Source organism: Ostrinia nubilalis, chromosome 14 (assembly GCF_963855985.1).
Source record: "Ostrinia nubilalis chromosome 14, ilOstNubi1.1, whole genome shotgun sequence".
Taxonomy (NCBI): domain Eukaryota; kingdom Metazoa; phylum Arthropoda; class Insecta; order Lepidoptera; family Crambidae; genus Ostrinia; species Ostrinia nubilalis.
In genome coordinates this window covers 9,868,144-9,882,209 of record NC_087101.1, presented here as the reverse complement: position 1 = coordinate 9,882,209, position 14,066 = coordinate 9,868,144, and the positions used below count along the sequence as shown (strand labels likewise).

General features: G+C 35.8%; 1 protein-coding gene across 1 annotated transcript in view; it reads right to left on the bottom strand.

The window, feature by feature from the left end:
• The window catches only part of LOC135078118 (breast cancer metastasis-suppressor 1-like protein), a 142,788-nt gene that overhangs the window by 124,593 nt on the left and 4,129 nt on the right, over positions 1 to 14,066 (bottom strand). The window lies entirely within an intron of this gene.

Below are 14,066 nucleotides of genomic sequence, written 5' to 3'. Positions count from 1 at the left end.
AATTAAACACACTTTCAATGATTAAAAACCAATTAGTGTTGGGCGTTGGCACATTTTATGAAGCTAAAAATATCATTAAATCGATTATAGGTAATCATAATGCGGTGTTACGCTCATCCAATAACATAATAGTCTTGTGGATTTAAATCTGATCATTTAAAAATATGTCATCATGTATTGACCATTCAATAATACTATAATGCAATGCCAAGAACTGTAGCTCGCTAAACAAAGCCGTAAGGCCGGGCCAAATAATTGTCCTACATACAAACAATGGGCTAACACCTAACGAGCCACCTCGTCACTTCCTATCGGTCGATTGCAAAACAAATGAATGAAACGGGCAATGCAACTTGCATTGATGTTTGTTTATTGCTTTACAAGAACGCTAATATTTGGATTTCGGTGGTGAATCACATGCCTGAAAACATGAAAATAGGGCTGACAAAAATAATACAACTAATTGCATGGAATTGGTTATTTTCCTAGGCGTAACTTAAGCTCTTAAATTTAAGGAAAGAGAAGAAGAAGTTTGTCGTTTTTATTTTAAAACTTTTTACATTTTTGTATAGTAAGTACACTTAGTTCATTACTTGGCTTGGGAAAGAGGTCTAAATCTATTTCTAGAAGTAAATAACTGCATACTTAAATAGATTAAAAGTGAGCTACCTTAATTAATTTGTTAAGGCCTCGTGTTTTTCTAATAAGGATGCAATAAAAAAATAATAGCAAGCTAATCACTGCATTAAATTAGCCTTCGTGCTCTAGTGATTGGAAAGCTACTTTCTCGAGCCGGGTTCGTTTACCAGATGGGACATAAACTGCAGGCTTGAATGAAGTTGATTTCTGGAAAATATGATTCTTTATTCAAGGGTACTTCACGCCGTGGCGATTTGTTTTAATCAATTAGGCCTCAATGCCAGTCTATTAGTCTTAACACCAGTGTGATCTTAGGTCCCTAACATAACACCAGCAACAGTTTGTGGTCTTAGCTCTTAAAACCTACATGATGTAGGTAGTCAGCGTCAAATAGTGACACGGATATCCATTGGGAATTGGACATTCTGGGAATTGGACATTTTGAAACCGTTGGACATTTTGGGAATTGGACATTCTGAACCTGAAGGATCCAAAGTACCCAAAAAGTTCGCAACACGTCTTTGTTACAATTGGATTAAGGTTGTGTTGTCAATTTTTTGGTCACTTTGGATGTCACGAACTATTTGACGCTGACTGTCCAAGAAAGGAGTTTTTTTTTATCTCCAGCCGAAATTACCGGAGTTCGGTTTTGGCAAGTCACCTAAGTATTTTAAATATGCAGACAAATTACTGTACATATTTAGAGAGTGCTGGTAGATCAAGAAAGGAGTAGCGACAGTTAATTGGGATTAAAGTACATGAATAAAGATGAAAACTTTGGAATTCAACACCATTAACAAAGCGACAGACAATAGCTGCTGCTTTTATGACAAAGGCGTAATAGGATATTACGATATGCTTTAGTCAAGCTGCAATTTTATTCTTCTATTGTGTGCTGCTGTAAGCTGTATTAATAACCCTGTTATTTATCTGTCAGGACATACGAGTGCATGGCTCTATCGCATCGACCAGCACCAGTGCCTGACCAAACGTACGGACTAAAAGGGTTACACCATAAAAAGCACTTTTTATGGACTGTCAATGTTTAAACTTCCATTGATTTTGTATAGCAAGGGAACCTACCAGATAAGGTACTGAATGGTTGCTACGGCGACGTTCGGGAACTCGATTGACTAAAATGTTTATTAATTTATGTTGCTAAAAGCTAATTTTACTGTTAACTGAAAACTAACTCGGTTTTTAAAACCAGAATGAAGTGCTTTTAGGAATTATTGGCTAACAATGTCACCTATACAATTCGTGTAAATAAAACTAATCAAAAAAATGCTAAAATGAAATAGCTATCTAATATCTTATCAATTAAGTCTAACAACAGCCGATTTTGCAAACAAAATTATATCATTCCAAGTGGGTTATGAACTCGGAAGATAAACCGAAACGTACATGTAGGATTGGGACAATGTAGTGCGTGTCATCGACACTAAGGCCATTCATGAAGGCGTGACGTCACATCCGGCCGCGCGCGCGTATTGACACTCGCTTGACTTTGTATGTACTGTGCTGGGCAACGGAATGATTTTGTAGGGCTAAATACATACGAGTAATTAGTTATTTTTGAACTTTATTTACTAATTTAAACATTATCGCCATTTATAACGAAACAGCTACAACAAAATTAATAGTATCATGAAGTAGTTTCCACATTATCTTTTTAACCATCAAAAATGTGTTTACCTCATGGTCATAATTAAAAGCTTTTGTGAATAAGTACGTCATCATAAGCCATAAAACCAGATTTATTCAGAAAAACATAGAGGACCACGTTAAATCATACATTCCCTCCGTTGTAAAACATGAGACAGACGAGGATGCCTGAAAATGACGTAGACGTAACAAATAAGTTATCACTGCCTCATCATCATCATCATCATTTCAGCCACAGGACGTCCACTGCTGAACATAGGCCTCCCCCAATGACTTCCACATCGCACGGTTGGTAGCGGCCTGCATCCAGCGCCTTCCCGCTACCTTTATCAGGTCTTTACGAGATCGAATCAGAAATGAGGAGATCCGTAAACGAACTAAAGTCGCTGACATAGCCCGACGGATCAGCAAGCTGAAGTGGCAGTGGGCTGGGCACATAGTACGCAGAACTGACGGCCGATGGGGCAGCAAGGTTCTGGAATGGAGGCCACGTACCGGAAAACGCAGCGTAGGACGTCCACCCACAAGGTGGACCGATGACCTGATCACTGCCTACTCTATCAAAACTATCGCCGTGTACACTATGTAAAATGGATTCGATTTTATGGTAACTGCATACAATTTAAGTAAACTTGCGTTACATATTTCCCATAACACATCAGGGCTGCAGGGCCCTTATCACAGGAATCCAGCTTGACGGGTTCAGTAATGCAAGATCCCGCAAAACTGAACTGTCGTGTGAACACACAAAATAAATCGTTCGTTCGTTTCAGCCGAAAGAACTTTTCTGCCTGGCTGGACCGCATTACTCTAAAACGCTCCCTAGAAGTTCATACAGATTGGCTGTGCGGAGCGGGTCCGCACCGGACGGTCCGCGTGACACTAAAACCAGCCTTTAGAAATTCGACTAATGCAAACGGGATGCGTGTTAATATTAAAACACGTATATTACTAAACGGGATCCTGCATAGAACGAGATGTCTCCGTGGTAAAGAGGTCTTAAAGTTCTGGTTTACCTATAAGTTAACTGTAATCTATCAAAACTTAATGAAAACTGACTCTCACAGACAATTTCTCAGTTACACGTGTAATATGTTTATTTTAAGCCTGGAGATCAAACGTTTCTAAGAATTAAACCTTGTTAGTTTAATAATTCCCAGGAATAAGCATTTTAAGAGAACGTTATACAGTTCCACTAATATTCTAACAATGCAGTCGTTAAAGCAGCTTAGTGAAGTCATTATTTTGTCACATTAGTAATACCTACTTTCGCGAGTTATCTTAATATTTAGTTAGCGTCATAACGATACGTCAAGCTTTGCATACAATTAAAGATGGGTTACACCATCTTACTTTAATTATATCAAACGTCAAAAATCTGTCAAAATCTATACAAAAAACACCGGTTATCGTTAGTTACGGTTAAAGTAAGATGGTGCAACTCAGCCTAAGTGTTTAACTACTCGTTTGAAGAAGAACGTCAAACAGACCGACTACATCATATCAAGCTAAACAATAGTATCCTATGTTGTTATAATAGATGCTATTTTGCAATTAATTGTGGTACAATAGTCATAATATGTAAGTTTACTACCGGATCCCTAAAAATGTGTTATTAGTCTGCTCTGTCTGGGATAAAAACATATTCATAAAGTCAAGTCAGTAGTCAAAAGAATAATAAAGATAGACTTGGAGGCGTGAAATAATGGAACGTGTTTGTATAGAGAACCTATCACGTCTCATGTTACTTTTAGGACTCTCCCAAATATAATATTTAAGTTTTTGGTATGTAATAAAGCATATTTTGATCACGCGACGCGCAATATCTTTCCGTACAAAACTAAACCCACGCGGCTAATTTAATAACAGTAATTAGCCCTAATCGCACTGATATTAAGCTTCAAATTGGAATAAGGTCGTGAATTATATGTCCCCTTCAAGCTGCAGTTGCGCAAAGGTCGCGGGCCCAAAATACTCCTGTAGCGAGGGGCGGGAGAAAAATATCCCCAAGGAATGTGCCCCGGGGCTCTCCCCTACGCACTGTGGGCGAAAAATCGACCTCCCCTTTCATAGGATTTTGAAAAAAATAAGTGTTGCTTTTGGCACTTTAAAGTATGCAGGTCTATTGAACACATCAAAACATTAAATAATATAGTATTCACGGGCCTTGTCTCGTCGTTTACACCTCATAATGTGAAATTGTATGTTTCAAATGTATGAAAATGAAAATAAAATACCTCATAACTTTTTTCGGTCTTGCTCGGTCAGGCTGAAACTTTCAGGTATTGTTACCGAGTCTGTAACGAAGCTGCACGATCTTTTACTTTGATCCCAAACGGTCCCGATTAGAAGTTATGAATTTAATAATAATATGAATATTTATATGACATTCCTGTGAAATTCTGTGTAGATAATGTATTACTAAGGTACTACGGAAAGAGAAATATTATGTACAGGGAGCTCATTTGAACAACAAATTACAAAATCATTTTTAACCGACTTCAAAAAAGGAGGAGGTTGTATGTTTGGCTGTATGTATTTTTTTTTCTATGTATGTTCACTGATTACTCCGTCAATTGTGGACCGATTTTCAAAATCCTTTTTTTGTTAGATAGCGTACACTTCTGAGGTGGTCCCATTGCCACAAGGGTCAGGGTCTGATGATGGGATCCTAGGGAAATCGAGGGCAAACCTCAAATTTTATAGGCACGTATTTCTTTTTTCATATTTATTCTGAAGTTATTCAAGTATTATGCGTCTGGTAGTCGTCATCTAATGTTGATGAGGTGATGATGGAAGGTCAAACTCCTTAACGGTTAGGAGTTGGAGAATAATTCTTTGAATATTTTAGGTAGGTACGTATGTATATACAGTTGTATTAATTCAGGTTTTTAGGTGAGCTGATGATGAAAGGTCAAACTTCGTAAGTTAGGAGTAAGATGTTACATACTTTTTAGTTGCCGACATTTACAGTAGGTAGCCTGTATTTTGTAGGGAAGATTATTTACACTCAAAATGGAAAACTATAGTCTCAATCTCAATAAACATAGGTACTGTCCATCTTTAGTGACAATAACAAGGACTAATCAACTTAGAAGCATGAAATAAATAAATTTTAACAAAAAAATTATAACCGACTCCAAAAAATCTGCACTAAAAAGTAGAAAATAATTACATAATTTATTTATTTATTTGGACAAATGTATACCACGATTGATATTCTCGGAGTCGGTGCCTGCCTGCTCAGTGCCAAACTCAAGAAATGTTCTAAATTTACCGGCACCGACTCCAAAAAATATCAATCATGGTGTACATTTGTCCCAATAAATAAATAAATAGATATTATTTTCTACTTTTTTGTGCACATTTTTTGGAGAACATCATCATCATCTAATTCTAACTTATAACTTACGAAGTTTGACCTTTCATCATCAGCTCACCTAAAAAACCTGAAAAATAAAACTGTATTGTACATACGTCCCTAAAATATTTAAAGAATTATTCTCCAACTCCTAACCGTTAAGGAGTTTGACCTTCCATCATCACCTCATCAACATTAGATGACGACTACCAGACGCATAATACTTGAATAACTTCAGAATAAATATGAAAAAAGAAATACGTGCCTATAAAATTTGAGGTTTGCCCTCGATTTCCCTAGGATCCCATCATCAGACCCTGACCCTTGTGGCAATGGGACCACCTCAGAAGTGTACGCTATCTAACAAAAAAAGGATTTTGAAAATCGGTCCACAATTGACGGAGTAATCAGTGAACATACATAGAAAAAAAAATACATACAGCCAAACATACAACCTCCTCCTTTTTTGAAGTCGGTTAAAAATGATTTTGTAATTTGTTGTTCAAATGAGCTCCCTGTACATAATATTTCTCTTTCCGTAGTACCTTAGTAATACATTATCTACACAGAATTTCACAGGAATGTCATATAAATATTCATATTATTATTAAATTCATAACTTCTAATCGGGACCGTTTGGGATCAAAGTAAAAGATCGTGCAGCTTCGTTACAGACTCGGTAACAATACCTGAAAGTTTCAGCCTGACCGAGCAAGACCGAAAAAAGTTATGAGGTATTTTATTTTCATTTTCATACATTTGAAACATACAATTTCACATTATGAGGTGTAAACGACGAGACAAGGCCCGTGAATACTATATTATTTAATGTTTTGATGTGTTCAATAGACCTGCATACTTTAAAGTGCCAAAAGCAACACTTATTTTTTTCAAAATCCTATGAAAGGGGAGGTCGATTTTTCGCCCACAGTGCTACGCAGCAACGGTTGCTACAGGGAGATTGTCTTCCGCGTTTAATGCGTTGTTTAACGGAATAATACTAGCTAATTTTGGGCGTCTGTTATTACGTGTATTCATTGCCTTTATAAATGACGTCATATTCATATTAGCTTTTGCGTTTAATTTAGTTTATCACAAGACCGACTTACTTGAAACTTATCGTTTTATTTTGGCCTATTACCTCAATATCGTTATAAATTAAAGTCTATATTATGGTCTGTACTGACAATCTGATAAATAAATAATAATATTGTAGTTTCATCAAAATCCGTTCAGCAGTTTTTGCATCCAATAATTAATTTATTAATAATGCTTTATTATAAGATTTTAAACTTTCGCGTTCCATTTCGACTTAAATAGAAAGACACGGGTCTTAACGCGACACACATAATGTAACTCATTAATAAATGTCGCGTGAAGACTCGTGTCTTTCTAATTAAATACTTTATAAATTAGTTCAACTTCACATCCAGAGAATCTTGGAGAAAATAAGTTTTATTGGTGATTCGTATATTGGACTATCCTATCACTACGAGGGTGGTCTGAAAAGTTTCCGACCTAACATAGATACAAGATTTTTTTTCTTAAAATTTATTTTTATTTTTCTACATAGTCTCATCTACAGTAATTAGTCGGCGCCAAAACTCGGATTTATTGCGCCTAAACTGCGCCAACAGAGCATTGGAAATGTTCATTCGAACACGTCGTTGGTCTGACGTTAGCAAACGCGGCACCCAACGCGCGGACAGCTTTCTCATGCCTAAATCTTGATTTAATATGTGACAAACACGTTCTTTGGACATTTTCATTGCCTCTGCTATCTCTCTCACTTTAATTCGGCGGTCGTCTAACACCATTTGGTGAACTTTAGCGATGTTATCGTCAGTAGTTACAGTTTTTGGACGTCCCGAACGTTCATCATCTCCCAAGCTCTTACGGCCACGTTTAAATTCGGCTGCCCAAAATTTTACTGTGGTAAATGACGGTAAAGAGTCCCCGTACACAGAATCTAACTCATCTTTGATTTGCGTAGGGGTATTCCCTTTCAAAAACAAATATTTTATGACAGCTCGATACTCGATTTTTTCCATTTTCACAAAAATACTCACATCGACTCACTCAAACGACTTTCAAATAAAAACCGCGCGTCAAAAATGGCTGAAACTTTGAAGTGTTGCTGTCAAAAGATGCACAATTACATTCCCTGACTTTAATTGATGTGTGCTGCCATCTTCACGTTGAGGTCGGAAACTTTTCAGACCACCCTCGTATTATTGTATGAAAACGGCCGAGAGTTTATTGCAGCAAAAGTTAATAATAATATAATTGAAAACATGGAAGCCAAACCGCGAACTCGTATTCCTCCTCTACTTTAGAGGTTTCGAGAAAAAGTTTTAATATTTCATCAAGTTTGACGTGTTTACTATTCATAATATTGCCATATTTGGTCAATCAAATATAGGTACAGGGTATATTTTTTTTACGTGTTAATGCAAAAGTTTGATCTAATTTACCTACTCATTTATACTTACATAACATAGTCTATGTTATGTATCATTTGATATCGCCTCTTGTATTTGAATTAGGATGAGTATTTGTTACATTATATTCAGCCAGATCGATTGAGCTCTAGTCCGAATGCTTGAAATAGGTCGTCCTACGAAACGATTCGAAACGACCTATTTATCTTTTATCGAGAGCGAAGTACTTAAACGAGAATTGAAGTATTTTTATAACTTTTCCCCCAATTTAAAGACTATAATTTCTATCCATTTTAACATAATATACGAAAGTAACGTAATAATAATTTATTATTTATTACTAATCACGTTAAACAGAGTTTAGCAGATGAAACTTTTATTAGGCACTTAAAGGATGCGATTTTCGTAGCTGTTATAATTTCCATTAAAAACAAGAATATATCACGTACTTTTTATGAGAGAACATTTCTTATCCTTTTGTTTATAATCGTGTTTTTCTGTGACAGGGCGAAATCTAAATTTAACTCAAAGGTGACTGACTGACTGACTGACAATACCCCTAAGGGGTTAAAATGGGATCCACGCGTACGTAGTCGCGGGCGGCCGCTAGTCCTAGATATTTCTTTTGTCAAAAAACCTATCAACCGGAATGATATGAAAAGTAATTATTTAAGTATTTTAAAGTGTAAGTAGGTAGGTTACTAGTACTTATTCTGTCGTTAATAAATTAAAAAAATACAGTTACAGTTTCCTACAAGATGTTTCTTCAAAAAATCGTAAGTACACACCAGTCCCGAACGGGGATACCTTACGCCGCGCAGTCTGCCGTAAGCAGCTTACAAATAATGTCATTGCGAAGAGGTTTTCCTTCAGGCCCTGAATACGAAGCCCTACAGGGCCGCGGAATCAATACTCGGTACAGCCTTTATTACATTTTATATCTTGCACCTTGACCTTTGGGAATAGAGTGGGTTGATTTTGTGTGGGCGCTAGTAAAAGGAGCTGTAGTTTAGGATTATAGTTTTTCATTTAATTTTATTATCCTGTAAGTCCTGTAACCCAAAGATCAAGCAGTCTTGAGACGGGTTTTGTTACATTATTAATGAATAATGCATAAAAAGTAATAAATTGTCTCATAGATTTTTATGACAAAGAAAATCCTACGAACTAATCGTAGTTCGCGAACTTATTTTAATTTCAAAGCTATTGTATACCTATATCGAAATAAAGTAATAACATGTGTAGGAATTATTCATTATTGATGTCGACTACCCAATTGATTCTATTGTGTCTCGATTTATGGAATCACTGGATAGATGGAATAAGGTTTTCATTTAATTTAGTGTTTAATGGGACTTAGGTAGGTATGTCTAGGAGTAGAAATAGAATCTTGGGTAGTAGGTATTAAATTGTCTTGTCAGTATCTTACGATAATATCAGGTCTATAAGAATCAACTTTTATTTATTGTCTATTACAATGTCCGTAGTAGGGATTCATATCCTCCATTTGGTACCAACATTAGAGAGAGTTGTCCTCCTGCTTTGGAGACTAAATGACCTCATGATAATGATGATTCATACGGTTCAGAGGTTTAGACATTAAAAGGTAACAAAAAGAAAAACAGAGTTGTTTTCCCACAATATTAATAAAGATTGTCTGAAGGTGGAGTCTGACGTCAACTGAAACGATGACGCAATGCGTTGAAGTCTTTTGTCCAACGCCCTGCTATGCAAAGACTAAGTATTCCTATATCCCAAAGATAATAATATTATAACAAGGTTTATCGAATTTTAACAAACAATTCCTTCAGTGTTACATTTTGGACAAATTAATATTAATTACTACACATCCGACAGTCATTACCTACGTAGAAGTACAAAACTAAACTTAATTAAGTTACAAAACGTGTTAAATATTTCAGGTTATAGTAAAAACAGAAAATAATAGTAAAACTAGAACGATATTAGGTATTTCAATACATCGTAATGGGTATTGAAGCAGAAATCAAAATATTGCGCAATCGATTTTCTAGTACACGAAAGTCAAAAGTTTTTGATTTTTGTAACTTTAATGTACCTACCTAGGATTTCATAAAAAAATGGTTTTGTGCAGGTATCTACTACCTATGTATTTCTATTATTTAATCAAGGGCAATTATAAAATAGTTTTTTTTTCGATTTCATATTCGCGTTTCTTTGTTTGCTCACTAATTAATTATGAATAATTATTTATTGCTTTTTTATTACGTTTTGCTTGAAACAATTAAAAAAGTTAAGAAACGGTTAACAACATACGATATTATGTTCTCGGTAGGTATGTTACAAATCATGAAACACCTAACCACAAATGATGAGAACAACTTATTTATCATAATAAATCCCATAAAAGTACCATTTATCATTGAAAATAAAGTTTAAACTACTGATCTCTACGAAGATATTAGTTTCGTCATGAAAGCAAAGATTTTAATAACACGTGTCAGTTCGTCATCATGATTCGAGTAATCATTCGCTTAAAGTATCAAGCTGTGCGTGCAGACTGCCTGTAAGATACTACTAGCGCCATCTGTTATCGGTGACCGCAAACGCAGAGTACCGGTCGCGATACGTAGTGCTACAAAACTGCTACAGACTACAACGCTACGTAGCACGGGCTTTGTACGCGGCCATGTAGATGGGATTGCTATGTTGTAAATAAATGCAACAGGCTTGGGATAATAATGATTTATGAAGTAAATAAACAGAAATTATGTCAATTGCTTGAACCTGGCATTTGTATTTGTTAGAATTCCTTAAGAAATTAAACAGGAAAGTTTATTATTATGATTACTTTGTTGCATAACAAGCGATATGATAGCAAACTTGGCGGCGCACTGTAGTAAACGAGGCGAAGAAAATCAGCAAGACCGAGCGAGATCAAACGCGAAGCTCAAGACCGAACGCGATGGAGGACTGTTGTAGACGCCCTCTGCCCCATCTATCTAGGGGACATCGGTCTTTAGGTCATGATTACTTTATTATTTTAAAATAATTATTAATATTGTAGTGTTGTTTCGGAAGGTAATACTACCACGCTATACAAAATTCCGTATAAAATACTCCAAGTCATGTAAGCAACAACATAATAAACTCTTGCTTTAAATAATATATATTCATGAATTATTTCAAACCCGTTGCCGCATCCTGTATGTAAATTAAGAAGTATTCAGTGAATTTTCTTGCGATTTAATCATCATTATGTTTGTATGCGATTTTGAAATCGTCAGCTTTAGGAAGGAAAAAACACTATGTGGTTTTGTAAGTACACATAACTAACTTACCTCGCCTATAAAGTTCAAGAAAATTATACTTCACTTACCTTGTGGTTGGTGTGTCACAAGCAAACGCGTTTGGATTATGATGAACAATAAAAATTAGCATACATTTTATGAATAGAAGTTTAAATAACTGGCCACTTATAGTCAACTTAATAATATTTTGCGTGTGCTTTTGTTTTACTAAATCTGTGCCGTCTGTTCCACAGATAGGCAGACCTCTTTATGAAAAGCTGTTAATTTTGAGCATACCTGTTTTAAACCATTATAATGCATTTTTTACTATACAATTATCACTCTCACGGGTAAAAATATCTGTTAACCGTTATATGTATAAGTTTTTGTTGTAAAATCCCGTGAGAGTGATAATTTTATAGGTATATCACGTCAGTTTCGCCATGAGTCGTAATTAAAGAAGGCATAATAAAAAAATTTTTGACTGATCTATTTGTTATTAGGCTTAATTATTTATTTTGAAGGTTTAAAAAACAGAATATGAAAACAAAAAAAACTAAACGTAGGTACAATGGGTTTAATTCCAATGAAAGTTGAGCGCGACAACGCTATTAACATTGGGCTCAAAGCCGGCCCATTTTCTACAAATCAATTCAAAAACATTTACAACTCAGTTTTTTCACGAAAAAGCAAACTTCTGCGCCAACGTCTTCATTAAACAGTATCTATTGAACGAATCAACTCATTCATCACTGGGCCATGAAAGGCGAGCTTTGTTGCTTTGGAATAGCAATTCATTGTGCCGCGAAGGATAAGCATTTCTAAAAAGTTGCGTTTCAATTTCCCTTGTCAATCCAAGTTATTCAAATTTATGTATGCGAGTCATTTCTACTAGTACCTTAATATGTAAGTCTAGATATTAGCACGTCACTACCTTGTTTAATATACCACGCAATCTTGTATACCTACCCATTCTTATGAAACACCATACAAGAATGCATGGTAAATTCAGTGAACTGCTCCTGAATCGAATGTACCTACTACTACTATTTCTATTTATTTATATTAACCGGCAGACAGTGGTGACTGAGTTTGTTGCGGCGCTTCTTCTCAGCACTTGCCAAATGTTGGTCTCGAAGCGCTGGTAGGGTAAAAAGATTATGAGACATGTAGAGGCTCCTTAAGAGCATATTTTATTTTATGACGATTTGTAAGAACTATTTATTAGTCTAAACAAATAAAGAAATTTTGACTTTGACTTGTACTTCACAAATGAGCCGACGCTTCTATAGATCCAGCGATTAATAATTTATAATAATTTACGGTTTTTTTTTATAGCCCCAAAGTAAGCAATTAATATGCTTGTGTTATGGGTGCTAGCTTAACGGATATACTACTTATATACTTTTTTTTTTAAATACATACATATTATACATAGTAACACCCAGACCCGTCACAGAAATTAAAATTCATCATTTCAATTTCTGCCCAGCCGGGAATCGAACCCGGGACCTCTCGGCATAGTAGTCCGTTCTGAACCACTACACCAAACGGCCGTCAAATTAACTCAGTCATCGCCTGAAGTATGGGAGCGGCACGGGAGGGGTGACATAATGAGGGCTATCGTTTTTATACTTAACAGTTGGCACCCCTGGCGATTGACAGGACCTTACTCTACAGTGGCGCCATCTTGATGAGTGCAAATACGATAGTCCTCCTACCACTTTCGCGCTCACCAGTTGGTGCCACTGTCTTCGCTACTAGCAAGTGACAGGACCTAACTCTACAGTGGCGCTAACTGGTGAGCGCTAAAACGATAGCCCTCATTATTATGATGTGACGTCAGGCCATACCGGCACTATACAGGGTGGAAACGATAAGTGATCTCACGCGATTATTTCTAAACTATACAAGATATCAATAAACTAGTTACTGATCCTGAAAGTGCTTCATGAGCTCTATCAAACGGTATTAATAATAGTTTACAGAATAAACTGGATCTATCCGAAAATTCAATGTTTCCAGCTTCCATACATTTGGTAGTCACATTATTTTAAAAACTACACATGATATCGTAAACTGATTACTAATTCTAAAAGTGCTTCACAAGCTCTATCCAATGGTATCAATAATAAGTTACAGAATAAACTGGATCTATCCAAAAATTCAATGTTCCCTTCTTCCATACATTTTGTACTACCACATTCATGACACATCTCTTGACAATATTATAGCAAGTAAAGCCTAAAACCAATGTTTTCCATGAATAATTTAAAATAGGAATACAATTTACAAGTTTATTTTAAGAGTTTATTATTAAATTAAAAAAAATACACTTTCTTATCTAATATTGTGTGACTGGCATACATTTAGTATGGAAGTTTATTGTGTAACCTATTAATGTTACCGTTTGAAAGAGCTCTTGAAGCACTTTCAGGATCAGTAATCAGTTTTTCAATATCTTGTATAGTTTTTGAAATAATCGAGTGAGATCACTTAACGTTTCCACCCTGTAGATCGTATCGTTTCATCCACGAAGACGCGCCCCACCATTTTTTGGTCGAGGGAAGCACGGGGTGCGTGGAGTTTGATCCGAGCAATCCAAGCGTCATTATTGTAGTGTGCGTGTGCACTCATGGATACTGTCATGTCTATGGATGACGTCTCCATAGAAACACATTGTTTACTAAT